General features: G+C 30.5%; 1 long non-coding RNA gene across 1 annotated transcript in view; it reads right to left on the reverse strand.

Annotated features, from left to right (window-relative positions):
- Positions 1–24,912, reverse strand: part of LOC129974843 (uncharacterized) — a 77,417-nt gene extending 52,505 nt beyond the window's left edge. The window contains exon 1 of the long non-coding RNA XR_008784976.1: positions 24,799–24,912. This is a non-coding gene — a long non-coding RNA (uncharacterized LOC129974843). The remainder of the gene's footprint in view (positions 1–24,798) is intronic.
- Between the last annotated feature and the right edge of the window lie 2,171 nt (positions 24,913–27,083).

A 27,083-nucleotide genomic window follows, 5' to 3' on the forward strand; every position in this document is an offset into this window, starting at 1 on the left:
GAAGTATTTTATTTTTTGAAATTTGTGAATTATAAATTAATAACAATGCAATGATCGAAGCCTGTAACAGATAATATTTACTATGATAAATCAAATTAATCATAATATAACAGACCACTAAAACATTTCACTCAAATATTATTTTTTAATTTTTGATTATATTTATATGACTATTTGCTCTTTTTACTTACAACATGAGAATGAAGTCATTGTTCCGCCATTGTGAGCTACCAGACAGCTGTAACTGTGAAAAAAGAAAATATCGTTTTCTGCCACTGAGCAGTTGAAAATCCTACTGGCAAATTGTCGACCTTGTCATGCAATAAACACACAACCAAGCTCCACTCGCAGTGCGCTTTCGTGTATCTAATTAGAATGGAATGGTTTTATTATTCGAATATGAAAAATAAACCTGAACAGGTGAAAATTTTTCCGAATGAAAAATATAATTCATGTTCTAAATGGAAAAAAAAGAAAAGAAAAAATTCTGACACATTTGCTTATGTTGAAACAGAAGGGGTTATATAATAATTTCTGAAGAGTTTCTTTTTATATTTTCTTGTAAGTGAAATAAACAAAGAAAAAATATTGTAATTATAAAAAAATTCGATCATATGATTCAAATTCGACATGATGAATCCTCAAGTTTCAGATTCCCCCCCCCCCCCCCGAATAATCTGAAAAATACATTTTTGGAATTACGCCTACCTAAAAAAGAGCTTTGAACTAGACAAGTGAAATTTCGTATATAATCTTAAAGGCGAATAGGTAGATTTTTTATCAAATTTTGGATTGAATCCATGTACAGGAAATTTCTCTGTCTATCTGTACACAACAACTACAAAAAACTAAACTTAAGAAGCTAAACGAATAAAATTTGTTACGTAATTTTATATTAATCCATTTAAATGTAGATCTGTATTCAATTTTGAGCTACGTCTTTCAAAACGGTAATTATCTATCAATCTGCATATTCCCTTGCATATAATTGCATATAAACTCAATTCGCACATATATAATATGCATATAAACACAATGAAGTTATTTGTCAAATTTTGACGGTCAAGGAGGGACAAATGCATGTTTAGTTCTCTTTCTAAACTACGAAGCTCAAAACGCTTATGTGCGAAACACTGAAATTTAAAACTTGAGCACTCGTAGCGTCCAAGATCAGCATCTATTATGCAGTGGGAAAGGGAAAGGGAGATTTTAGGATGTGCGGAAAACTTTTGAGGAGATCACATGCTGGTTGAATTTCATTTTTTAAATAGTTAAATAACTTTCAGAGTACTATGCTATTCATAGTAGTTTTCCCATACCGATAATTTTTTTTCGATAATTTGTAATTAAGAAATAAGACAATTTCGCAAAACGCATGATAAAAATAAATGCATTTTAAAAGTATTAAAAATCATTTGAACTTGACTTATATGATATGACTATAAATAAGAAGCACTGATCTCTCCTCTACCTAATCCTGAAACACTAATCTTCATACTTGTACAAAAATGTCACGTTTTTTGCTTAGCTTCGTAAGAAATTCGAGCAAGCCACTTGAGTGTCTCCTCACTTACTGAATAAATTTAAATTTCCATAAAAGTATCCATCATTCTGAGTTTCCATTTATATCCATTATGTACATACGAAAACATAAATAGACAAATGTTTTATATATCTATATAATATATTCATTTGAAATATCACATTCACTTGCTTACGAATAAACAAATCGGAAAGAATCTTTTGGCAGATATGGCTCAAAATTTCATATAAAATTTAAAAACTCTTATCTTAAAATAAAGTACGAAATTTGTCATGTTAATTTTTATCATATTCACTTGGACACGGATGGACAGAAGACAGATTTTTATATAGGAGGCTTTCAAACAAAATTTAGAGAAAATCTCTACTAATAATAGGCCGCGTACTTCTATAATACTAATACTAGCCACATTTCATCCATCTAGCTTGCGTAGAAGTTATAATGTTCTCAAGAAATGAAAACATAATAAGGTAATTTTAAAAATAATTTTTCGAATTCGGCAAACTCTAAAATATGAATATTTTACAAAATCTAGAAGTCATATTTTTTTTACGATTACTGCATTTATATATATACTTTATATTACACCATATACAAGAAAGTACAAATTTTGAATGCAGACTTAAGTTGAGTATAAATTACACATATTTCCAGTACAGACCGTTTGATTTTTTCAGATTTGTTTGAAATTAACAAACGATCCCTCTACTCAAAATCGTCTGACTTTTTACTATCTTTCACTCTCCCCCCCCCATTCTCTCCTTGCTGTTTGAAACAGCTGCACCGAAACCACCGTATTACACAACCGCATTAAAAACACATCGTTTAGACACATCCACAACTGGACAAAATGACCTTTTGATCTCTTTGCTTTTTACGTTTCGTGTCCAGCTGCCGAAACTCCACCAAATAATTCGATTCGAACAATCAGCATTCGAAAGCGGCGCTTGAAACGACAGTGGACACAGGGAAAAAAATTGTCGTTTTTATTTCTATCTTTTGTTGTGGGTGACAAATTCAAGCTGCGGATTACAGAGCATAGAATTAAATGACACGATTTGGTCAGTTTTTTACCCCACTGCGCGTGTGATTCACTTGCGATTACCATTTGGTAATACATCACCTGCTTTCTACTCTCCCAGTCACGCGTGATATGAGAGAAAACTTTTAGCTCATGTTCGAATATGTGAAATTCAGAATTTTCACGTAATTATTCAAATTGTTTAAAATTCATGCTTCCACAACTAGCTAAAATGTGGCTAAACATTATAGACTCGCTTCTTTTGGTGACCAGCTGGTTCACCAGAATATAAGTTGGATTGCAATTAAATCTTTTATGTATAATTAAGAGTTCATTATCCTTTCAACAGAATATTTTTAAGCATCATATTGTGAAATACATTAAAACAATGTTAATTACCTTACACATATTCTGTTTGTTGAGTTCATGAACCCTTTCATTCGAGCCGAATCCCATGATATCATAGTGCCCTTTAAAACTAGAGTGACTGGATTATCCATTTGAAATTGCACGCACTTTATTTTTCATAATATAGTCTTACTTTCTGATTTTTCATGTACGATAATTAAATAATAAGCAGAATTTTTCTTCCTTAGATTGTAACAACAAAAAAAAAACAAGCAATCAAACATTTGATGAAAAATGAAAACGCAGTGAAATTCACACTGAAATAATAAAATATGCTGCTTAAAACCATGCAATTTTTTAAATTATCAAAATTCAGAAAAAAATTTGCGTAATTAAATGGAATAATAAAAAAAAGATAATTATTTTTTCATTTTAAAATGTTGCCAAAATCAGCTTTGTTCAATAATATTTTCAGCAACTATAACGAAAAATAAAGCCAAGATTTCGCTTTACTTTTAATTAATTAAAATTTCAAAAAAAAATACTCTAAGGTTGCACAATTCCACTCTCTAATATTTATATATATGCCAAGTCTGTAGTTCTAAGTTAAATGGTCTGTCTTGTATAGAGTCAACATCCCCGTGCATTTTTATTTACTAATAGTACTGATATATAATGAAGGAACTACGGAACAGTTTCAAAATAATAGCTGGTATACAAACTTCCCTTCCTCTTTTCCTATACTTTCATATTATGATGCGTTTTATGCTCTTTAAGTTCACAATTTCATTATGTTTACATTTTAGAACAATACATCTTTCCTTTGATCAATTTGGTCAAAAACTGGATGCTGCCTACAAATTTGGTGGATAAATTACATGTTTAAATTCCTCAAATATTTGGTCATCACAACCACATAAAATTGAATGAATGTAGTGATAGACATATAATCATATGATGGAATTGGCGAAAAATTTTATAAGCCTCTTCCTTTCTAATGATAAAACCATTTATCAAATTTCATCGTTTAGGCTTGTTAATTTTATTATTTGTATGCTCAGAGCAGCAAGAGACATGTCAACCATCTAACTCTCCGACCCGCCACGAAGGCACACGGATTTAAACCATAAAACTGAATGACCGGACTGTCGCAACAGCAACACTGGAGGGAACAAATAGTCCTAAGCTCCGTCACCATCCACGGTACAACCCTCCCCGAAGGAAGTACGTCCTGTCATCGATGGAAGGAGTCAGATCCCCCACCTATTAGTGTACCCTCCAGGGTGGCGACAACCAACCACCATACCGGAAGCATCTCATCCTCATTTCGAGGTGCCCCCCCCGGGGGTTGCAGTAAGAGATAAGCAGACTTTTGTCTAGCTGATTTCATTCATTAGGATTACGGTGTTTCGTATCCAAGAGAAAAAAAGGCAAGTCTAACTTTTAAATACAATTCACAAATGATTCATTCTTATGTTTTAGATGTCATAGTCTTTAATTACCGGTTACATCTTCCTACTAAAATTAGTTTATAAACAGTATCAACTAAATTTAACTCAGTAAGATTTTACACACTTCATGGTATTGTTTGTTATAAAAAATTGTTTCTATATCTCCTGGTAAAGGAATTTTTTACAAATGGAATGAAACCAAATATAAATGTTTTAAAAACTATTGTTTAATCTAACTGCTATATGAATTGGAATACTTAAAAAAGCAATTTATGAATTTTCCCATTATTAAATAGTAGTAAACTAGCCCAACTAATTTGCGATAATTTGCATAGAAGTAAACTATATAATACATCTGGCATTGTCCGAGATTTGAATACTTTCATGTATAACATTTTTAACGTAAAAAATATTTTAACGTATAAAAATATTATAATATACAAAAGCATTTTATCATCAAAAAGGTTTCTTATTTAAACTAAAAACATTAATTGAATCGAACGATTTTTTTTATAAAGCCACCAAAAGCTGATTTTTCTGTACTCTTTCTTATGGAGTTATTAATTTTTGGAATTACTAAAATTACATCATTAAACTGAAATAACAACATTTAATTGATGAAATTCAATTGGAGTGTATTATGCGAGAACATTCTACAGTATATTAACAGGATTGAAACATCTTGCTAAAATTTAAAGAATAGTTAAGCACTCCTTCAGCATATAAGGTTTACCCATCCCCCTGCTTCAATAAGTTTTCGTCATATTGTTAATGAATCAATGATCACACCAGTAGCTAATAATTATCTCTGAAGATATGTACTTGTTTTGCGAGGGCGCATTTTACTGTTTTTTACAAGAAATTTGTCTGTCTGAGGTGTTGTATTGCGTTTGTATCCACATTTACTCTTTCGTTTTGGAGAAAAGGTCCCAAACTTAAATTTGCTGATTAATACTCCTTGAAACACTCAATTTTCCAACTCCAGCTGTTGCAGCAATATTCCTCATTGTTATTGAAGTGTGCTGACTGAGGATACCAATTCTATTCCTTCATTTTTTAATATGCATTAGAACTAAACATAACCTCCTGCAGCAACTGAAACACAACTGATGGTAAAATGCTCTACATGTGATGATCACATGGTCAAACCAGTTTAGACTAGTCAAGAACAACCCTTTTTTGTAAGAAAATGCAGTTGAAACCGGTTTGAGGCTGAAAATTCCCGAGAAATGAAGAAATTTATAAAAAATGGAGTTTGTCCCAATTAATTTGCACAGTACTGTGCCACAGATCTATTTAATTATGTATCTTTCACTCGTAGAAAGTAGAGGAATTAAAAATAACATCAAAATAAATAATTCATAGTTACTGGTTCCCGTAGAAGCAGAAATTTATCTTACCTTAATAACTTGATATTATATTTCTGTAAAAAAATTCTATGATTCCCAAACGAATTTCTAATCCATTTTCAGATGGAAACAGACGTGAAAGTCGTAGTAAAACATATATATTCTGATGAGAATTTTCGTATTCAAGAACCAAATGTCAAAGACAGAATATTAAAAAAATTAACTTTAACTATCAATCAATTATACTATAATAATAATGAGTGTTATTTTTAATATTCATAAAAACATTATTATTATGAAACTTTATTTTTTTTTCCCCTGTAGAATTCAAATACAGTTGATAAAATTTTTTACTGTTTTTCGTGTTAAAAAATTTAACGAGAATATGTCTCACTTAACGAGAAGAATTATTTCTAATTGCGAATTTATTTGAATTGTGTTTTTGCACCCCGATATAAAACAATAAATCAAAATCTAATCTTAAAATTCAAAAAAAGATTTTAATAAATGGTTGCTGTTTTTATTCTTTATCTTTCTCAGCAACATTACATGGAGCGCATTTAAATTTTCTAATCTATAAATCTACTAGACCGTTTGAATATCTCTTCGATTTGAAAAATTCCCATGCTCCCGTCACTTGTTTATGCGACTAGATTGTAAAAGAATAACTTTCATTAGAATATGCATGCAAAAATCAGTAAATCGAGCATAATATTTCTGGACGCTTGATGATTGAAAAATACTCATGGCATCATCGCTTTCCTGTGCCGTGCGTTTTTCCGGTAATTGTGTTTGATATAAATTTCGCTGCGAATATTTTATTCAAATTTCCAAAATGAAATACAGCTTTGCATACATCAATAATGGGTCTATGACCTAAATATCGATTTAACAGTGTGAGAATTTTTCCAGGATTCATAAACAGCACTCATGAAATGCTCTTTTGCCTCTATGCGAAAAAGAAAAGAAGAAGAAAAAATGGAAAACGTAAATAAAGCTTAAAAAATTTAAGCTATTCAACTCAACAGAAGAACTGCGGTCCGCCGCAATGTCACACTTGTAAAAGATGAGCCGGTTGGCAGAAACGCAAGGGGAGTTGAGTTGCTGCCTTTCTCCTTCCGAAATCAGAATTTAACAGATGTCGTCTGCTCGGAACACCAAACAAGAGGTGTGGGTGTAAGGAGGAACCTAAAATAAAAAAAGAAAAAAAAAGAACATCGCTGAAGACAGGTTGGTGCTTCGGAGCAGCTGCTAAGAACGGGCGAACAGCGATTAGGCCTAATTCTTGTTCTCTGCTGTATAAAGAAACCGGACAGGCATGTGTTCTTTCCAGTCATTTTTCCCCCTCTGCATTGTTGCCCCTCCCTGTTCACCACACACTCTATCAGATCTGAAATAAATAGTGACACATCATCCCTTTCTTTGTCAGCTCCAGTCATCGCTTTCCCATTTCGCTCCCGTGGACTTTCCTCTCTTCCATTTTAATTTTTTTCCCGCCCAGTTGTTCGGCGGCGACCGCCATTTTGGATTTTATTTCCATTCGCAATTCCTGTTTTTGTCCCTTACCCTCCCTCTATCTGCAGTTGCGAAATTTTTGTTGATTTGTTTATATATGTATATATTTTACACAACCAGCCACTTTCCCCCCCCCTTTTGGGGAAAAGGATACTTTTTTCCCTTGTCTTTCTCTAAATTTGGTGGTCATTTTTTTAAGCTTTGTAGCGGCCGAAACGGAAGAAGCATTCCGCTGTCCACAAGGGAATCGCATTTGGCACTTGCAACTTGTTTGTTGATTTTTCCCTCTCTTCTTTATTTTTTGCTTTGTGGTTTATCCTAAACATCTCCCGGAGAAAGAGAAAAGTTTTTGAAATCTCCCCCCCCCCTTCCCACACACACTTTCCGAGTGCTGTTGGGACGAGAGCAAAAACTTAGATGTGTCCTCGATCGCGTTTTGAATGTCCACTGGTGACTTCTTTTTCGCATTGTTTCGCTTCTGCTTGCTGTCAGTATCGTACTTTTTGTTCCTCCGGGCATTGAGATACAACAGATTCCAGAAAAATCTTGACTCGGTTTTGCGTTGCAAAAAGAAAAAGTTCAGTGATGAGAGCTTTCCTGTGTTCTTTCACTGCGTTTCCAAGGAGAAAAAGTCAAACAATTCTTCAGATGCTTTTTTTTTTTTCTGAACCAACGAGTAAGACATCAGTTCGCAATCGTGCGATTTCTTATTATCGAAGCTATTTGCCATCTTTATTTCAGTTCCGGCTTCCTGAAGAATGGCTCAAATAAATAATCATGCTCTTAACTTTAAGCCCTGAATTGATACAAGTGTGATTCCATACAATGGCGGATTTCCGATTAGGAATTTTAGGCAACTGCCTACGATTGCAGCAGCCAGGCCGATCCAAGAGATGTTATAAGCCTAGATGCCAAATAAAGTTGTAAAATATACAAATTCTATGAATTAAAAAATATAAGAATATTATTTATATTGCAAGTGCAACTGGTCAAGTTCCGATTGTTACGATTCATTACGTTCGATTAATTATTGTTGATCTTATCATAATAGTACAATCATAAAGAGTGAAAAAGAAACAAAAAAAAATGAAAGTGCTAAAGTGTTAACTCCTTAATCGTTCCACTCACTTACCCCTAAGAATCACGTTGTGATTTGTTTTCACAACATGATCACAACTCGCTTATTTTTAATTAAAGTTAACTAATTTAATAATTAATTAGTTAATTAAATTAACTAATTTCTAAAATTAAAATTTTTTGACTGGAAAAAATATATATATGTAAATGTTAGAAGACAAAAATATTTAGTTCCACGATGTTTAAAAATCAAAATTTAATTTATTTCCCTTTTCTTGTTTTGATGAAATGTGCTTCATCAAAATTAGTCTACTTAATGTGAATTACATAATGAAATAACCACCGAAAACGTCTGATATTAAAAAGTTTAATTTGCTCGTGTCAATCAAACTTTGGCGAACTCTACGTGTTATCACAAAAAGATGTCAGATTATCATCCTATTGTTTTAAATTATTCCTTAGAAATAACGACAAAGCATTCTGAGTGGTTTATTACACTTCAAGGTAGAGAAATTGATAGGCGACAAAAATTGGCTCTGCTCCTGTAGTTCCAAAAATCCACTCCAAATACAAAAACGCTTTACACTTTTATTTAAGATTGAAGATGAATATCGTCTTGTTTACGACAATTTAGATTTATAATAGAAACCATTTGACTTAAATTTATTTTTCATATTATCTAGCTCCCCACCTCCCTCACCCACCCCCCAAAAAAAACAGTATTGATGTTGAAGACTCAAACTTTCCGAGAGCAGGTAAGCAATTCCAACATGCGAACTGTTGCCAGATAATAATTAACAAATTCAGCCTAATTTTGAGTTCAGATAAACGTTTCATAAATATATAGATATATATTTCAACAAATTTACTAAAATAAAAATAATCAATTTAAAATAAATCCTTAACATAATTATGAAGTTAAAAAAGTGTTGAAATATGAAAGTAAATTAATCGATTTACAAAAGGAAGAATCTCTTAAAACGTATTGCCAATGGCCGTAAAATTTCCGAAATCTTTACTGATTCTATATGATGATATTGAATGAATATATATATAAAAATAAGAGTTTAATCGGAGTTTCAGTAACATATTTAATTTTTTTCAAACTAATGTAAAATCTTTCGTATCCGATAGCCAGTCAACCATCAATATCAAAATAATAGCACTTTAAAAAGCACAAATTTAATTCTTTTAGTTTTAAAAAAAATAAATTATGAGTTTGTGAGGAAGTGTAGGCTTCGATGGATGGAGACTTCTGTTTTTATCGCACCCACTATTGGTAAAATAAATTGAATACTGAAAAGGAACTGATAATAATAATACGAAAAAAATGAGACACAGAGATGGTACACAAACCAAGAAAATCATGCGAAAGGATAAAGACGAGTATTGTAAAAGTTGATAAAATTTACCAAATGATTTTTTTAATTGTGTTAATACTTTATATTAATAATCTTCATTATATATGCAGAAATTTTTTCCGGTAACAGTTTAGTAAATAAGCAGATTTTAGAAATAACATGTCGTCATTCTAAGAAATATACAAGTGATGGCATGCATGATACTTTCTTAATATGTTTTTCACTATGACTTTCTGAAATATGAAATTATTTGCATTCGTTTTAATTTTTAAAAATTACTAACGTTTTCAATGTTGTTCTATTAACTGTGACTAATAAATCGAAAAACATGACTGACAGACTTACAATGTAGTACTTTTATAGATTGCATCCTAATACATGGAGAGATGAATTTTAAACACTTGTATTTCATGATCTGGAAATATTCTCTCATGCATAAGTAAGGACCCAAACCTTTAAAATACATTATGCTTAGCTTTTTCAAAAAAATAAGTTTTTACTCAATCAAAGAATTACCTCAAAATTCCAAAAGATAGGATTTAATAATAGGTAATATGTCTGTGAGATTTGGATGAAATGAATAAAAAAAATACTTAAAGACTTTAATACTTTTCAAAAAGATCTCAATACTTTATATTGAAATATTTCATATTGAAAAGATTTTAGAAATAGTAGTAAAGTAAACAGAAACAGTAAGTAAAATAAGAAATGTCCGCTAAGAATAAACAATACTTTTTCTTCCCAACAACAAAAAAAAGTTCTATTTAAAAAAAAATATTGCTCTAACAGCTTACTTTATACTTCTGTATTCGCTATAAATATTGCTTATAACTGTAAATTATTATTATTTAAAGAAAAGGAAGAAGGTATGCAAAGCATGATTTGACTTTTTAAGTTCAGGTTCAATAGTTGTTTAGTTAAGACAAGGTAAAAAGGATGATATTTACTAATCAAACTAAAGCTGTAATAGTGATATTCAAAAAATTAAAATTATGGTTGATATTGCTATATTTCCTTAAGTTTTCTCAGTTAAATATTGTCTTCATTTTAGATTCTTTCTTTTAAATTTCAGATTTAAATCAATCACCTTTTTTCTAAAGGTAATACGACTTTTGATTAGAACGTAGTCGTATTTTTTTTCTCAAAAACTCCATACGTAATGAATATTACTTCATTTAAGTAAAAATAAACATCAAAAATAAAAAAACAAATTCAATTTCTTCTGTTAGAAAAATTCAAATGCAAAAAGTACTAAAAAATTTGAAACTTTCGAAAATATTATTAAAAATTTAAATTGCCAGAAAGCTTGAAGCCAGTAATAAAGACCCATTGAGTAGAAAAAAATAAGGATTTAAACAAAAAAAAAGTTTCTAAAGATAGTAGAAATAAAACTAATAAGTATTTAGTGACATTATCTCTTTGCAAATAAGTTTATAAAATATCTTTAATACATACAAGAACCGTAAAATGTTTTGAGAAAATGCATTGCATATTACTTAGGGATATTAAAAAATCCTATTATATTCGGTAGTAAATAGCACATTAATAATGAATCCTTATTGAATTTCTTCAATTCAATAACCGCGGGAAAAAATGATAAACTTACGAGATCAAAGTAAGAGATGCCACTCTGGAAGGAAAAAAAATATACTTACATGAAAATGATTATTGGACCAAATAATACCATGAGCTGTTGTAGCATCTTTTTAGCTTCCTTTTGAAGAAACTTTCCCTTTTTACTTTCACATAATTATATAAAAAATACAATGAGGACGTTTTATAATCGTGAAAAAATTGGAACTCGAGATTTTGACGAATCTTTACTTTTCAGATCACTTTCAGTCCCAAAAACACATTTCTGGAATTATGTCTCTCTGCCCGTGTTTCGGACGATTCTGTCTGTGTCAAAAATGGTTCGAGTTAAATGGATGAAATTTGGCATTTGGTCTTCACACCAAATCTGTAGGTTTTTATCAAATTTAGAATAAAATCCATGTGATGGAAATCTGTCTGTCCGGTTGCCCGAGTACAAGCGAGCACGATGCAACGAATCGTAAAGAGTATATTAAATAAAGTTTGGCAACACGGGTTTAGCACCTAAAATGCAGATTCTCATCATCAAGATTAGAACCAAATTCATGGAATTGACTGTGTTTGCACTTTAGCATGCATGAAAATACGGCAATTCAGAAAACAAATAAATGAAACTTGTCTCACATTTTTAGCACCTAATATGTACATCCTTATCGAAATTCGAATCGAATTTATCAACGAATTGATCATCCCTCAGTCTGCAAATAATAAAGTTAAGTAATATTTTTAAATATGTAGGTGCTCTAAATCTACAGGTGTGGAGGGCTGGAAGTTGCCAATTGAACTTACCTGAAACCAAAAAGAGAGAGCGAAACCACTTTATTTAGACACCAACCACCTTCAAAGTACGTTTATAATTTTTGTTATGTTTGTTCTTTCTTGCAAAAGTGGTTCTAAATGTCCATTGATATGCATCATTTTAATATTATCACTTAACAAGTAGCTATACCACTTTTCACAATTTTTAACTTCTATAAGAGGAAAAAAGGAACCGAAATTTTCTCGCCCAATGAAGAATATTGAGGATTTTTTTTTTCCATATCTGACATGAATGCGAGACCGAACATCTCTTTAAAATGTGAAAAAAAAATTTCTAACTACGATTCAATATTGAAGCGAAAAATTCAATTAATTCTCCAATTAATATGTGTTAGAGCAATTTCTTGTTAAAAGATGAAATGCGAAATAAAATAAGTTACTATTTTCATCCAAAATTTGTTATTAGTTTAATATTAAATCCTCTAAATCTACCTATATACCAATATACCACAGTCCTAATTTTTCAATAATTGTTATAACATTTAAAAAGAATTTTCTTAAATCGAAATATGTTTTGTCAGCAGACCGATGAAACTAAGCGGAAAGTTAATTAAATAAAATAAAATGTTTTTCTTTTGATTATATATATTTAAAAAAATTTGAATGTATTCATTATTTAGCAACATAAGATTTTTTGAATAACGATTGAGCCAAAATTAAAAGTAACTGTTTGGCAGAAATGTATAGCGATTTCTAGACCTTTTAAAAACAAATGCAAGTTTAAAAAAAAAAAAAAAATAGAGAGAAAACAAAAGTGTTGAAGTATTTCCAATACTGCATTCTTTTATAGGTTGAAAATCGATCAGAAAAAAAAAACTGAATGCTTACTCATTTCTTCAAAATAGAACTCCCAACAAGTTGATTGGTTTAAATAGGCTTAATGGCTCAAAAGCCAAAAAAGACCATACTGCGCCAAGCATATGGTTTGGCCATATAATTTGAATCACCTACATACGAACTATTTTCAGCAAGCTGTTAAGTTAAAAAGTAGCAAGCAGAGTTATGACGTGAGAACAAACAGTTGCATAAACCATTTATCACACTTAGCGTTCCATAAACACCCTACAAAATCCGGCCACTACACCCACCTTATAACCAAATCGGCATTTAGTAGAAAGAAACTTCGGAAATCCTTGTAGAAACTTTAGCTTAAGTCCCTAATATTAGTTCCACATCCTTTAACTTCAAAACCAGTGACTGCACGGACTGTTGATTGCAGGGTGTGTCCAGGTCCGATCCGTATTAGGTGACAAAATCGGACATGGTGAATCCGGGTGTGCCAGACCGTGTCATCAGGTGCGGCACACTCCCTGCGTCCAGCGCGTGGGAAAATAGTATCTTCAGGGGAGGTGATTTAACAGCAGAGCGGTTTCCGGAAACGTGCTTTACCAGAATATCCGTTAAGGATGATAGAAATTATGTTTTTTAAGGCTTCTGTTGAAGAATCAGGTGTATTTCTGTCCGTCCGGATTTTGTGTCACGCCTGTCCCGATGGGTGGGATGATAATCATCAAGGGGACCTTCGGTAGGCATGTCTGAGATTCGGATAATGGTTTTTGCCGTTTGATATTGTGTTTTCTGTTTCCTTCCGGCGGGATTAGGTTTTGATTGACCGAAACAGTAAGAGGCCTTTAGGTTTTGAATGGCAAAAAAAGAAATGCTTCTAAACTTGCTGTTTATTAAAGTAATATGATCTCCCTCTGTCGTGTATCCAATGTGGTACGTTGGCTTTCTGTTTTTTCATTGAAACACATATAATTAACTATAAGAGAATAAAATCGTTGGATGGCAATTAACGAAATCAGCGGGAATTTCCATCTTTCGGTTTTATTGTATATTGTCACAATATCAATTATCTAATTTTTTGTATTTCTATACTAGAAAGAAGAAATAATTGTGATCGTCAAGAAGTTCGAGCTCGAGATTTAGATGGAGCTCCAGGTTTCAATTCTCCTTGAGTTCAAGAAACATATCTTTGGAATTATAACTCAAGAAAGCTTTAAGTTGACAAATGAAATAAAGAGAGCAGCCTTTACATTCCGTACCAAATTTTGAAGCAAATGCAATAAATTCAAAAACGCAGCGACTTAAATCAATGAAGTTCAGTATTCAATGTTACTACTAAAAATTTAGTCTGTGTCTGATTTTAATTCCAATCAAGAAAAAAAAAAAAAAAAAAAAAAAAACATTGAGAATTTTGAACAATCTTCACCTTTTAGATCGCTGAGTTCGAAAAACACATTTCAGGAACTATGAATTTCTGTCTCTGAGCACAATAACTAAAAAAAGATTTAAATTAGAAGAATGAAACGTCACAAGAGTCTTTGCAATAAATTTATAGGTTTCTAAAAAAATTTGTACGAAATAAATTTACAGGAAAAATTTCACTTGTTGGCTGACTGTCCAAATACAAGTGATTACGATATAAAACGGAAAGGAGTAGATGGAAAAAATTTGGAATACATATTTAACAGTTAAGGTTCTTTTTTTATTGCAGATTTAGCGGTTAGATCTGTATCAAATTGTTAATAACTCCAATCAAAAGTTGGCTGTCTCTTATTCTGTAATTTTGAATTCATGTAAATGCAATAAATTTAAAAACACAACGAATAAATTAATGAAATTTTATTACTAAAATTGTAGATTTAAATTTTGGTTTAAATCAATCAATAAAAAAAAGCTTACACAACGTGTATTTGGTTTTCTTTTCTTTTCTGTACTACGAATCACAAAACGCTCAAAATGGGTAACTCTCAAAATAAAAATCTGAGCCCTTTCACTAACATGCACAAGGTCTACAATTTTCATGCGGTAGGACAGGGGACAACATTCTTTACTAGGGAGTGCACGAGAAATTTTTGAGAGAGTACTAATGTTGACTTTAACTTATTTTTGGATAAAGCTATAAACGTTAATTATTTATAGAAAATGTTCATTGAAAAATGAACTGACTTCAGAATCATACTTTTCCTGGATTAGGGTAACTGATCTTAGAAAACAGGCATTTCATATATTGAAAAATATTAAATTTTGCCGCGATTTAATAAAAAAATAATAATTTCTAGCAAAAAAAAAAGAAAAATAGTAATAGAAATTGATGACTATTAATCCATTTCTGTCTTTACTTTCTTCATAACTAACTTCGAAATTTGAATAAGTAAACTGACCAAAAAACTTGTTTTTGTAATTATTGCAAATGCTAAATATCATTGTGAATAGAATATACATAAATACAAATAATTGAAAGTGTTTTCATTTAATCTTTCCCTAGGTGTAACTTATTTCATACAGGTGGTTACGATTTAAGGCACTGTATTCCTTAGTCGTACTTTGCTATTACTAGCCGCGTTTGGCGACCAGTTTGTTCGCCCAGATTATTAACTTATTAGGCAGTTAAATTATTAATATGTATCTTTGAAATATAATATATATCTTTGAAAAAATATCACATAATTTAATACAACTAAAACACATGAATTCAATTAAAACATTTGCTGCAACTTACAAAACGCATATATTGCGAAATAAAAGCGGAAATGAAAATCTTACTACGGATTGAATGATTTGCGAAAACACATGCTTGAATGTTTTGATGGAGAGTTTGAATCCCATCATAGCATTTGAAGACATTCAGATAGTGCAACAAATTGAAGTAAATATATAAAAATTAAATGAAAAATTGTACAAAAATGAAATTTATATCCTAAAAACAATATTTGATTCTAGTGTAGATTTAGGTGCCCCTTCGATTGGCGAAAAATTTCAGCTATGAAGTGCTACTTCTGGTTTCCATAATGTTTTATTTTCATTGACATTACTTTGGGTTACAGACCGAAAATTTTTACCCTTAGCACCGATGTTGGCGTAAAAAAATCGCCAAAAGATCAAGAGGCATCCAATTGTAAACTTTTACCCAGTATTTTTTTTAGTCTAAAGATAATACAGAGAGCATTTTTATTTGATAATTGTTTTGGATGATATGAGAATCAATTTCCGTAGGCAAGTTATAATGATTATGGCTAAACTTAAGATTAATAGATTAGTATATGAGCACCAAAATGCTATTTTTCGCCAAACAAAATCGTCACCATTTTTATTGCAACTTTAAAAGCCGTATTTTTAATATTTCTGGTATACACCCAGGAATGTAGACTTTTAGAAAGTTTTTTTGGACCATCGGCACGAATTTGTCGAGAAATTATTAAGTCTTACCATGATTCCTTATCTGACAATGGTTCAACTTACTTTTACGCTTGCTTCAACTTTTTGCTTGAAGCCTGTTTCTTGATTTCTTTGATATCTTCTTTCCTTTTATTGAATGCCCTCTTTGGTGACATGGCAAACTATCTTCAGAACACTTTTAATAATATTTTTAGCTCCATTCATTAGCTAAGAGAAGCGTTTGATTTAGTGCAGCTATAAAAATATTTAATGAAAGAAGCAATCTGAAACTCGGTGATGTTTTGTTTATATTTGACTCTTGCCATTCGGCAATTAGTAATAAGCTCCATTTATATGCCACATACGTTAGCGTTTTATATATATAGATTGATATTATTTTACAATTTGTTCGTTTCATTCAACTGAGCGCAAACATTTTGAATCTTATAATAAATTACTACAATATTCGTAAAAGTTGTGAATAAAGTTAAATTTTGTCCCTCATTTAATAAAACCTGCAATTTGTATGCTTTTCTACTTTCGCGTGTACGAAATATAAGAAAAGAAAATATTGTAATCATCAAAAATTTTGAACCCATGATTTTCTCCGATCTCTATGTCTCGGATCTCTCCGGATTCGACAAATATATTTTCTGCATTATGCCTGTCTATTTCTGAATCTGATAACTAAAAACGTGTTGAGCTCGATAAATGAAATTTGGTATATGGATTTTACTCTAAATTTGTAGATTTCTAACTACTTTTGAAGACATCCATTCAAAGAAAGCTTGTCTGTTAAGCAAGATCCTCACAAAACACAAAAAATCGGCAAGTAAAATTTGGTATAAGGGTTCAACGTCGCAAATATAGACCCACATCAAATTTTGAATCGGATTCATTAAGAGAAGGGATGAGCGTCTGTCAATCTGTACTTCGGCATGCATGTAAACGCAGTAATTCAAATACATATGACTTAAGCAAATGAAATTTGGTTCATAGTTTTAGCTTCTTATTAAATTTTGAACCAAATCTGTGAAAGGGTTGACCGTTTATTATATGTTTTTTGCACGTATATAAACGCAATAAATCAAAAATACAATGACTTAAATAAATGAAATCTGGTATTTTTGTGACAGCAATTGCAGGAGGGCCGCGGTGGCCTGGCGGTAAGGTCTCGGCTTCGGAACCGGAGGGTGTCAGGTTCGTGAGCCGATTTCACCGAAAAACCGTCGTGTAAGACCATCGCAAATCCGTTAGGGCCAAACGTCCTCCCGCTTGTGTGGCATGGTGTGGAGAGGTGGCTGCCAGCTCACATGTCGTCCTCGTCACCTGACCGCGGTTCAAAATTTGGAGGTTCGTCCCAAAATAACCCTAGCGTTGCTGTAAAATGGAACGTTAATATAACTAGACTAACTGATTGCAGTTCTCTGTCAAATTTTAATTTCAATTCGTCGGGAAAAAAAAGTCATCCAAAACACGTATTCAATTTTCTAGCACTCTAGTATTAACCGCATCCTAGCAATTAATCGCCAAATAGATATTTTTGTAAGAATTATTTGCCAACACATTTCAATTAATATACAATTACGAATTTTCTTCGCTATACTACGAAACACACAGCTTTTATGTGCAGGATTCTGAAAAAAAGAAATTAAAAAGGATGTTTTCGACCTAACCCAAGATCTACAATTTTCATTCGGTGAGAGGTTGATGACTCCTTTGTTAGAGAGCATGCGAGAAAGTTTTTGAGAAACTAATCCCATTGGTTCCATACGGTTTGTTGATGTTTGGTTGAAAGTCGTTTTGAAATTTCACAACATTGAAAACACATTTTATATCTTAAAGTGTTCTTTTAACCGGCTTGTTTTCAACTTATTAGTTCTGTAGATAATCATTAATATAAAAATTGGTCTTGTAGAAACTGTAAATTGTAAACGTAGAAATCCATTAATCTCGAGGTCGAACACTTGAATGGTTACAAAATTTTGTATCATTAAAGCATTGTAAGTAAAAAGGATAACAAAGAATAAAAATGTTAATGGGTTACAGAAAAATTAACATCTATATAAATTACAAAATTTCATCTTAATAAATGGTTACTGCGGATTTCCTCAATTTCTTTTGAAGTCTGTGTGATGTATCATTTTACTCTTTAAAAAAATAAAAATTATGTCCTAGAAAATTTCTTTTATTTAATCATTACGTAAATATTTCACGTCAATCGATGATAAAGGTAACACTTTTTTAAAAGTCACTAATAAGTTAATAGAAATTAAATCATTAAATATGCATTTAGTTTATAAGCTATTTTTAAAGATACTTGATATAGTTGTATTTTTATGTTTGTGTATACTGAATTTTTAAGTTTAATTCAACAATTTTCAATATTAATATTATATTTTTAATTAAAAAATATTTAAATATATTAATAAAAAATATTAAATATATATATATTAATATTAATATACATATTTAATAATATATAAAAATAATTAATAATATATTAATTAAAAAATATTTAATAAAAAATTAAATATTATATTTTTTATTTAGTTAGTTCTACTAAAAAGTAGGAAGTTAAACAAATAATATCAATATTCTAGTAATCTGAGATATTTTCTTCAACATCATTGAATTCGAAATTTTAATTTTTATCTCTCTCTCTATATATATATATGTTTTATACGGTGAAAAAATACGACAGTCGTCAAAAAATTCTCTCTCGAGATTTTAATAGATCGTCATATTCTTTTTCAGAATTCTTAAAAATTCTGAAAGAAAAAAAAAAAGATTTCGGAATTTTGCCTTTGGACATGATAACTTAAAAAGAAACGAACCAAGCGAACAAAATATCTGCTATATGATCTTGATGTCATAATTTAAAATCTCTGTCTGTGGGATTTGTATCAGTTTCTCCATGTGAACTGAAAATTAAAAAGTGCAGCCAGCTTGATGGGTAAAATTTGATATAAATTTGATATACATTTTTAGATCGTATCCATCAATTAGTTGATTCCTTGTTGGTTTGTTGACTCCTGAATATGTGAACGCCATAATTTGATATAAATTTTTAGATCGTATCCATCAATTAGTTGATTCCTTTTTGGTTTGTTGATTCATGAGTATGTAAACGCGATAATTTGATATAAATTTTATTAGATCGTATCCATCAATTAGTTGATTCCTTCTTGGTTTTTTGACTCATGAATATGTGAACGCCATAATTTGATATAAATTTGATATGAATTTTTAGATCGTATCCATCAATTAGTTGATTCCTTGTTGGTTTGTTGACCCATGAATATGTGAACGCGATAATTTGATATAAATTTTTAAATCGTATCCATCAATTAGTTGATTCCATGTTGGTTTGTTGATTCATGAGTATGTAAACGCGATAATTTGATATAAATTTTATTAGATCGTATCCATCAATTAGTTGATTCCTTCTTGGTTTGTTGATTCATGAGTATGTGAATGTAACAATTTACAAATACAATAAATAAAATAAATGAAATTTAAATGTGGTCTTTATCCTACAGAGGTGAATATTGGAAAGATTCTATCGATGAAAATCTGTCAAGCTCTCTTAAACTCAATTTACGCGATTGAGATAACTCAACCAGCGGGAGTGGTTTTTTCTTTCTCACATATTCCATAAAAAAGATGTCGCTTTTTTACTCCCCCGGCTTGAAAATTATGGACCTTTCTCAACGATATGAAAGTCAGGAGTACTCTGATTTTTATTTTCAGAGTTCCACACATAAGTGTTTTGTGTTTTTGTAGTGAGTGAAGAAAGTTGAGTGTAGATTTTGGATGCTAATTTTTTGGATCAATTGAAATCAAAATTTGATTCAGAACTGCAGTTGACTAGTAGCAAGATCACATACCAAATTTCATATATTTCAAATTATTGCGTTCATGTACATGAACATGTACAGACTCACAAATGGTCAATGCGTTGGCTAATTTGGTTTAAAATATTATAGAGATCAACATTTTAGATTCCAAATCTGCGCACCAAATTTTATCCTTGATTTTTACGTTTTATAGATCACATGTTTATTCGCATTTAGACAGCTAAACAGACGCATTTCTTATTTGATGGATGAGAATATATTTTTCGTTATTTCAGGAAGTTTGAAATATGGATATTTGTCAAATTATTGAGTTCGAATTCTTTAAGTATTACAGTACTTTTTCTTTCTATACCTCGAGTATGAGACAATAAAAAGGAAATCTCACATTATATATTAAAAAAGACCAATATTATATTTCTATAAGTATTATATATCTTTATATACAGGGTGTTCTTGAATTCACGAGCCAAATTTTATGAATAAGGAAAATACATAAAAAAAAGCTTTTTTTTTTTTTTTTTTTTTTGTACAGAAGTATGGGAGAGGAAAAGTGAAGGCGGAAAAAATAAAAAATAAATGTTAACGAATAAAAAAAAACTCTTTATTTACATATTATTTTTATAATAGACGATATGTGAGTTTAATGACGCAGCTTAAGTAAAGATAAATTTCTGGGAAGAGAAATATTGAATAGTTACGGAGATTTATTTAGTTTGCATTATCAAATCGTCTGTCGTTGAGTTTGAATGCAAAATGTCTTTAAAAAATGGAAAAAATGTCTTAAATGACAATAATTATATTTTATGTTCTTTATCAATAATAATAATAATAAATAAATACACTGATGATGATACTTAATTACACATGAAAAAGCTATGATATCTATCCCTTGGTCCTTTTAGGGGAAAAAAAAAGTTCCGTATTTCTGCAACTAAAACTGATCCAATAATAAAACTTTAATATATCACTATTTTAAAACAGTTTAGACGATTCTAGGAAGATATGCCAAACAGTGAAGGGTTATTCTTCGAAACAGATTAAATGTGTTTTTTACGATCGAGAGGTAGTAAAAAATTTAAACATTTCTTTTCAGAAACTCATTTATTGACCTAAATAACAAATTTTATATGCCATTTAGAACAATTCTCCAGTGGGAATTATTTGCCTTTCTTAATCGTTTAAAAATTAGCTATCGAATCATGGTTAGAGTAAACACCAATATGTTTATATGCTTATAAATTATATATTTATAATTTGTTATATTATACGCTATAAACAATTACATATTTCAGAGTTTTATCATACGTATTTAAAATGAGTATCTTGGGTCTAAAATCAAGGTTTCATTATTTGTTCTTTTGTTACGTAATTATGTTACCATTGAGTAAAAAATTATTTTAACTAATTTTTGGAATGAATTAATTATATTCCGATATTCATTTCTAAATTCATAAGTCTTTATCACGACATTTCCTCTCGCATTTATTACTACTAATAATAAGAAGAAGGTAAAAATTCATTTATTTTTTTGAAGGAGCGAAACCACCAGAAATATTTTCCAGAGTTTTAGTATTCTTATTAAACGAATGAAAAAATTTAAAAGATAGATAGCTTGAAGATGCGAAATAATTTGTCTGTTTTCAACTCATTTATTTTCAAATCCTCTACAGCAATAATTTTACATATCATGTCTGCATGAATTGTAAAATAAGTAAAAAAAATCACTTATAGATAATACTGCCTAAAGATTAAATCATATTCATCGACATGTAAAATAAAGGATTCTTAGTATTCTGTTATAATTTACTAAATGTTAACATTTAATATAAATTTTGAAAAAAAAAATCTCACTTTTATTTTTTATTTATTTTTTTTTATTTTCAAATAGGCTTGTCCTCAGTCCAAACCTCGCATCTCAAACAATGTTGTATATCGTCGTGCCGTTTAGGAACTGTCGATAATGGGAAACATGCTGCCATCTAGGTTACAATACGCGTACTAATTACATATTAGAAAATTAATTCTAAATCGGTTAAGATTTCCAACAGAGAAAAAAATTGTTGGTTTCATCTTCTTTGCAAATTTATTCTAAAAGTTTCTTATTTTTATGGTTGTATTTCACTCTTTAAAGTTCTTTGTTCTACAATAAAACTTTGAGAGAAAATTCCGTAAGTAACCAGAAAGTCTGCTATGTGAGTTGCATCGAATTCTAATGATAATAATAAAAAAAATCATGAAAGAATGGAATCGATAGAAATATCAAACTGGGCTGCCTGCCCCTCCTTAAAAAAACGAAATTAAATTCTATTTGAAGTAAATTCGTTTTTTTTTCAAGTAAATTCACTCACTTTCACAAATAAAACAAATAATTCACAAATTATTTGTTAATTAATAATAAAATATTTTTATGGTATAATAATTCTATGTGAGGATATAAATGTAAATTTTTTTAGTAAAATATTATAAAGTACATTTTATTTTCTAATGGGAAAAAAAAAGATAAGGTTAAGTAAATATCAATGGATTTTCAAATTTCAAAAATAATTTTCAGTGAATTATAACAGTCATATTCCTTTATTTTAGATTTCTTCATTAATAGAAACAATACTTTAACTATAAAGGATTCAATTCTGGTCAAGTTATAATTTTTAAATGAACCGCTAGATCTGTTAAACCATTACGCACCTCATTGGTACAAAAATGGTGTAACGTAAGAACCATATCAGTCAAAGTGCAAGCGAATGTTACATTACATTTGTTATGTGATTGTGACGTGAAATGAAAAGATATAATTAATATTTATAGAAAATAAGAAATGATATACTTAGTATTAGTATCTTGAATTTTAATTTACCTGACAACGGGGATTACGTTATGTGAAGTAAAGGGAGAATCTGAACTTAAAAGTGTTTCAGGTTCAAGCTCATAGATGGCGTTTCTGTCGCGTGAGAAATTTTTGCCCATTCGTTTTAACGGTATTTTATGTTCGAGATTTGGCATCCAATGCTAGTATTGAGAGAGGTGTCCTAATCTGTGATAGTCAACTTGAAGTGGCACAAAATGTGCACGCAAATAAAATGGTGTTAACAAGACTAGAGTTTTTATTTGAACAGATTTACATTAAGAATATTTAAAAGAATATTTTTAATTGGATCTACCGAACAACACAACGATCAATTCTGAAGTGTACTGTCATCAGAGATTCAATTAAAGAGAAAAGGCAGAACTGATTAATATAAAAGGTGTAGTATTCCACCAAGATAATGTGAGACCTCATACAAGTTCAATGACTCACAAAAATCTTTTACAGCTTGGACGGGATATACTGCCACATATTCTCCAGATCTAGTATCTTCCGATTATCATTTGTTCAAAATTTTTCAGATGGTAAAATCTTTACTTCAAATGAAGAAACCAAAAATCACCTGAATCAGTTTTTTGCCAACAAAGAACAAAAAATTTATGAGCATGGAATGATGCTACTCTCAGAAAGATAGTAAAAGGTATTAGACTAGAATATAATAAGAATATGTAACTCAATGGAATATTTAATACAATAAAATATTTATTCACTAAACGAAAACCATGTCTCATTTTCATTAAAAAAAAATGCCACATTCTGAAGAATAAGCAAAAGCAAATGTCTTTGGACAACATTCTTGCAAATGCCATATATTATTAATAAATTACATTTTTATAAATTTATTTGAGTATTTTTTTCAGGAAAAGAGCGCATTAGCTTATTTTATAAATAAATATCCCAATTTTGTTTAATTTCTTTTAATAGACTTGTGAAATACAATTTTGTTGTTCATCGGAGTTACTCCAGAAATGTGAAGGATATCGAAGCGATACGATAACTCATCCCACATTTTTTCTTTCTTGGTATGAAACTTAGAAAGGATGCCGATATATGAATATGGAAATATTATAATTTTTTCTAGGCCTAAATCAAACAGCAGATGTTTATTCCTCTGCTATAAACAGACGTTGAGGAATTTAAGACATGCATATTTGCAGGATTTCAAAGCGCCACATCAGAGATACTGAAAAAGTATGGGGTGACTTATTGTATCGCCTTGACCAGGAAAAATTAAAGGATGAGTTATCGTGCCGCTTCAATATCCTTCCTATTTTTGGAGGGACATGCAATGAATACTTACAACTGTGTTGAATTTAAACTTCCAACTGTTATTTGTAATTTCTGATGAGCAATAAGTTGTACTTTATTTTGTTTTCTTTTAATAGTCCTGTAAAGTTGAGATATTTATTTATAAATACCCTATATATAGACTCTATGGAAAACATTGTTTCACATTACGAGTAAGATTCGGAAAAGAATTATTTTCGTTAAACGAGGTTTCACCATAAATGCATTGTCTTTTAAGAAATTTAACAGCTGCGCGTGTCCATGAAAATGTTATGAACTTTATATAGTTACTGTCACATTTCTAAAAAATACTTATATATTGTGTCTAACTGAATGTGACTTCAACATAATATATTTACAAATTGAACGAACATAAAATCTAACAACATACGAATCAAACTCCACGCAAAAATACTTTTGACTAATTCACAACAGTTCTTTGATTAAATCCCTAACTACTAACCTAGTTTTGAATCTCTTGGATTCGTCGGTTTAATTGGTTTTATAGTATAAAACCAACGACAACCTAAAAACTTTTTTTTTATATTACCTGGAAAATCAACTCGAGTCTAGACATTGCGGTCATTTATATCTTCCTCTCATAACTTACTATCTGAAAATTGTTGAGTGCCCTCGAATTATTTAAAAACTGTAGGTAATGAATTTCTTTTTGAAAAATGCTTTGTTATCAGATTATGCACATTTACAACAGTTATGGTACAAGTGATTTTATTGTTATTGTTTTCAGATTCAAAATGTTGATGCGTGGGTTGAAATTTATGATTTTCTTTAACACAAAATTTATATAAATTAAAAGAGGGTATAAATTTACAAAATTTATACCCTCTTTGGTGACATGGCAAACTATCTTCAGAACACTTTTAATAATATTTTTAGCTCCATTCATTAGCTAAGAGAAGCGTTTGATTTAGTGCAGCTATAAAAATATTTAATGAAAGAAGCAATCTGAAACTCGGTGATGTTTTGTTTATATTTGACTCTTGCCATTCGGCAATTAGTAATAAGCTCCATTTATATGCCACATACGTTAGCGTTTTATATATATAGATTGATATTATTTTACAATTTGTTCGTTTCATTCAACTGAGCGCAAACATTTTGAATCTTATAATAAATTACTACAATATTCGTAAAAGTTGTGAATAAAGTTAAATTTTGTCCCTCATTTAATAAAACCTGCAATTTGTATGCTTTTCTACTTTCGCGTGTACGAAATATAAGAAAAGAAAATATTGTAATCATCAAAAATTTTGAACCCATGATTTTCTCCGATCTCTATGTCTCGGATCTCTCCGGATTCGACAAATATATTTTCTGCATTATGCCTGTCTATTTCTGAATCTGATAACTAAAAACGTGTTGAGCTCGATAAATGAAATTTGGTATATGGATTTTACTCTAAATTTGTAGATTTCTAACTACTTTTGAAGACATCCATTCAAAGAAAGCTTGTCTGTTAAGCAAGATCCTCACAAAACACAAAAAATCGGCAAGTAAAATTTGGTATAAGGGTTCAACGTCGCAAATATAGACCCACATCAAATTTTGAATCGGATTCATTAAGAGAAGGGATGAGCGTCTGTCAATCTGTACTTCGGCATGCATGTAAACGCAGTAATTCAAATACATATGACTTAAGCAAATGAAATTTGGTTCATAGTTTTAGCTTCTTATTAAATTTTGAACCAAATCTGTCAAAGGGTTGACCGTCTATTATATGTTTTTTGCACGTATATAAACGCAATAAATCAAAAATACAATGACTTAAATAAATGAAATCTGGTATTTTTGTGACAGCAATTGCAGGAGGGCCGCGGTGGCCTGGCGGTAAGGTCTCGGCTTCGGAACCGGAGGGTGTCAGGTTCGTGAGCCGATTTCACCGAAAAACCGTCGTGTAAGACCATCGCAAATCCGTTAGGGCCAAACGTCCTCCCGCTTGTGTGGCATGGTGTGGAGAGGTGGCTGCCAGCTCACATGTCGTCCTCGTCACCTGACCGCGGTTCAAAATTTGGAGGTTCGTCCCAAAATAACCCTAGCGTTGCTGTAAAATGGAACGTTAATATAACTAGACTAACTGATTGCAGTTCTCTGTCAAATTTTAATTTCAATTCGTCGGGAAAAAAAAGTCATCCAAAACACGTATTCAATTTTCTAGCACTCTAGTATTAACCGCATCCTAGCAATTAATCGCCAAATAGATATTTTTGTAAGAATTATTTGCCAACACATTTCAATTAATATACAATTACGAATTTTCTTCGCTATACTACGAAACACACAGCTTTTATGTGCAGGATTCTGAAAAAAAGAAATTAAAAAGGATGTTTTCGACCTAACCCAAGATCTACAATTTTCATTCGGTGAGAGGTTGATGACTCCTTTGTTAGAGAGCATGCGGAAAGTTTTTGAGAAACTAATCCCATTGGTTCCATACGGTTTGTTGATGTTTGGTTGAAAGTCGTTTTGAAATTTCACAACATTGAAAACACATTTTATATCTTAAAGTGTTCTTTTAACCGGCTTGTTTTCAACTTATCAGTTCTGTAGATAATCATTAATATAAAAATTGGTCTTGTAGAAACTGTAAATTGTAAACGTAGAAATCCATTAATCTCGAGGTCGAACACTTGAATGGTTACAAAATTTTGTATCATTAAAGCATTGTAAGTAAAAAGGATAACAAAGAATAAAAATGTTAATGGGTTACAGAAAAATTAACATCTATATAAATTACAAAATTTCATCTTAATAAATGGTTACTGCGGATTTCCTCAATTTCTTTTGAAGTCTGTGTGATGTATCATTTTACTCTTT

The sequence above is a fragment of the Argiope bruennichi genome, chromosome 7 (assembly GCF_947563725.1).
Source record: "Argiope bruennichi chromosome 7, qqArgBrue1.1, whole genome shotgun sequence".
Classification (NCBI taxonomy): domain Eukaryota; kingdom Metazoa; phylum Arthropoda; class Arachnida; order Araneae; family Araneidae; genus Argiope; species Argiope bruennichi.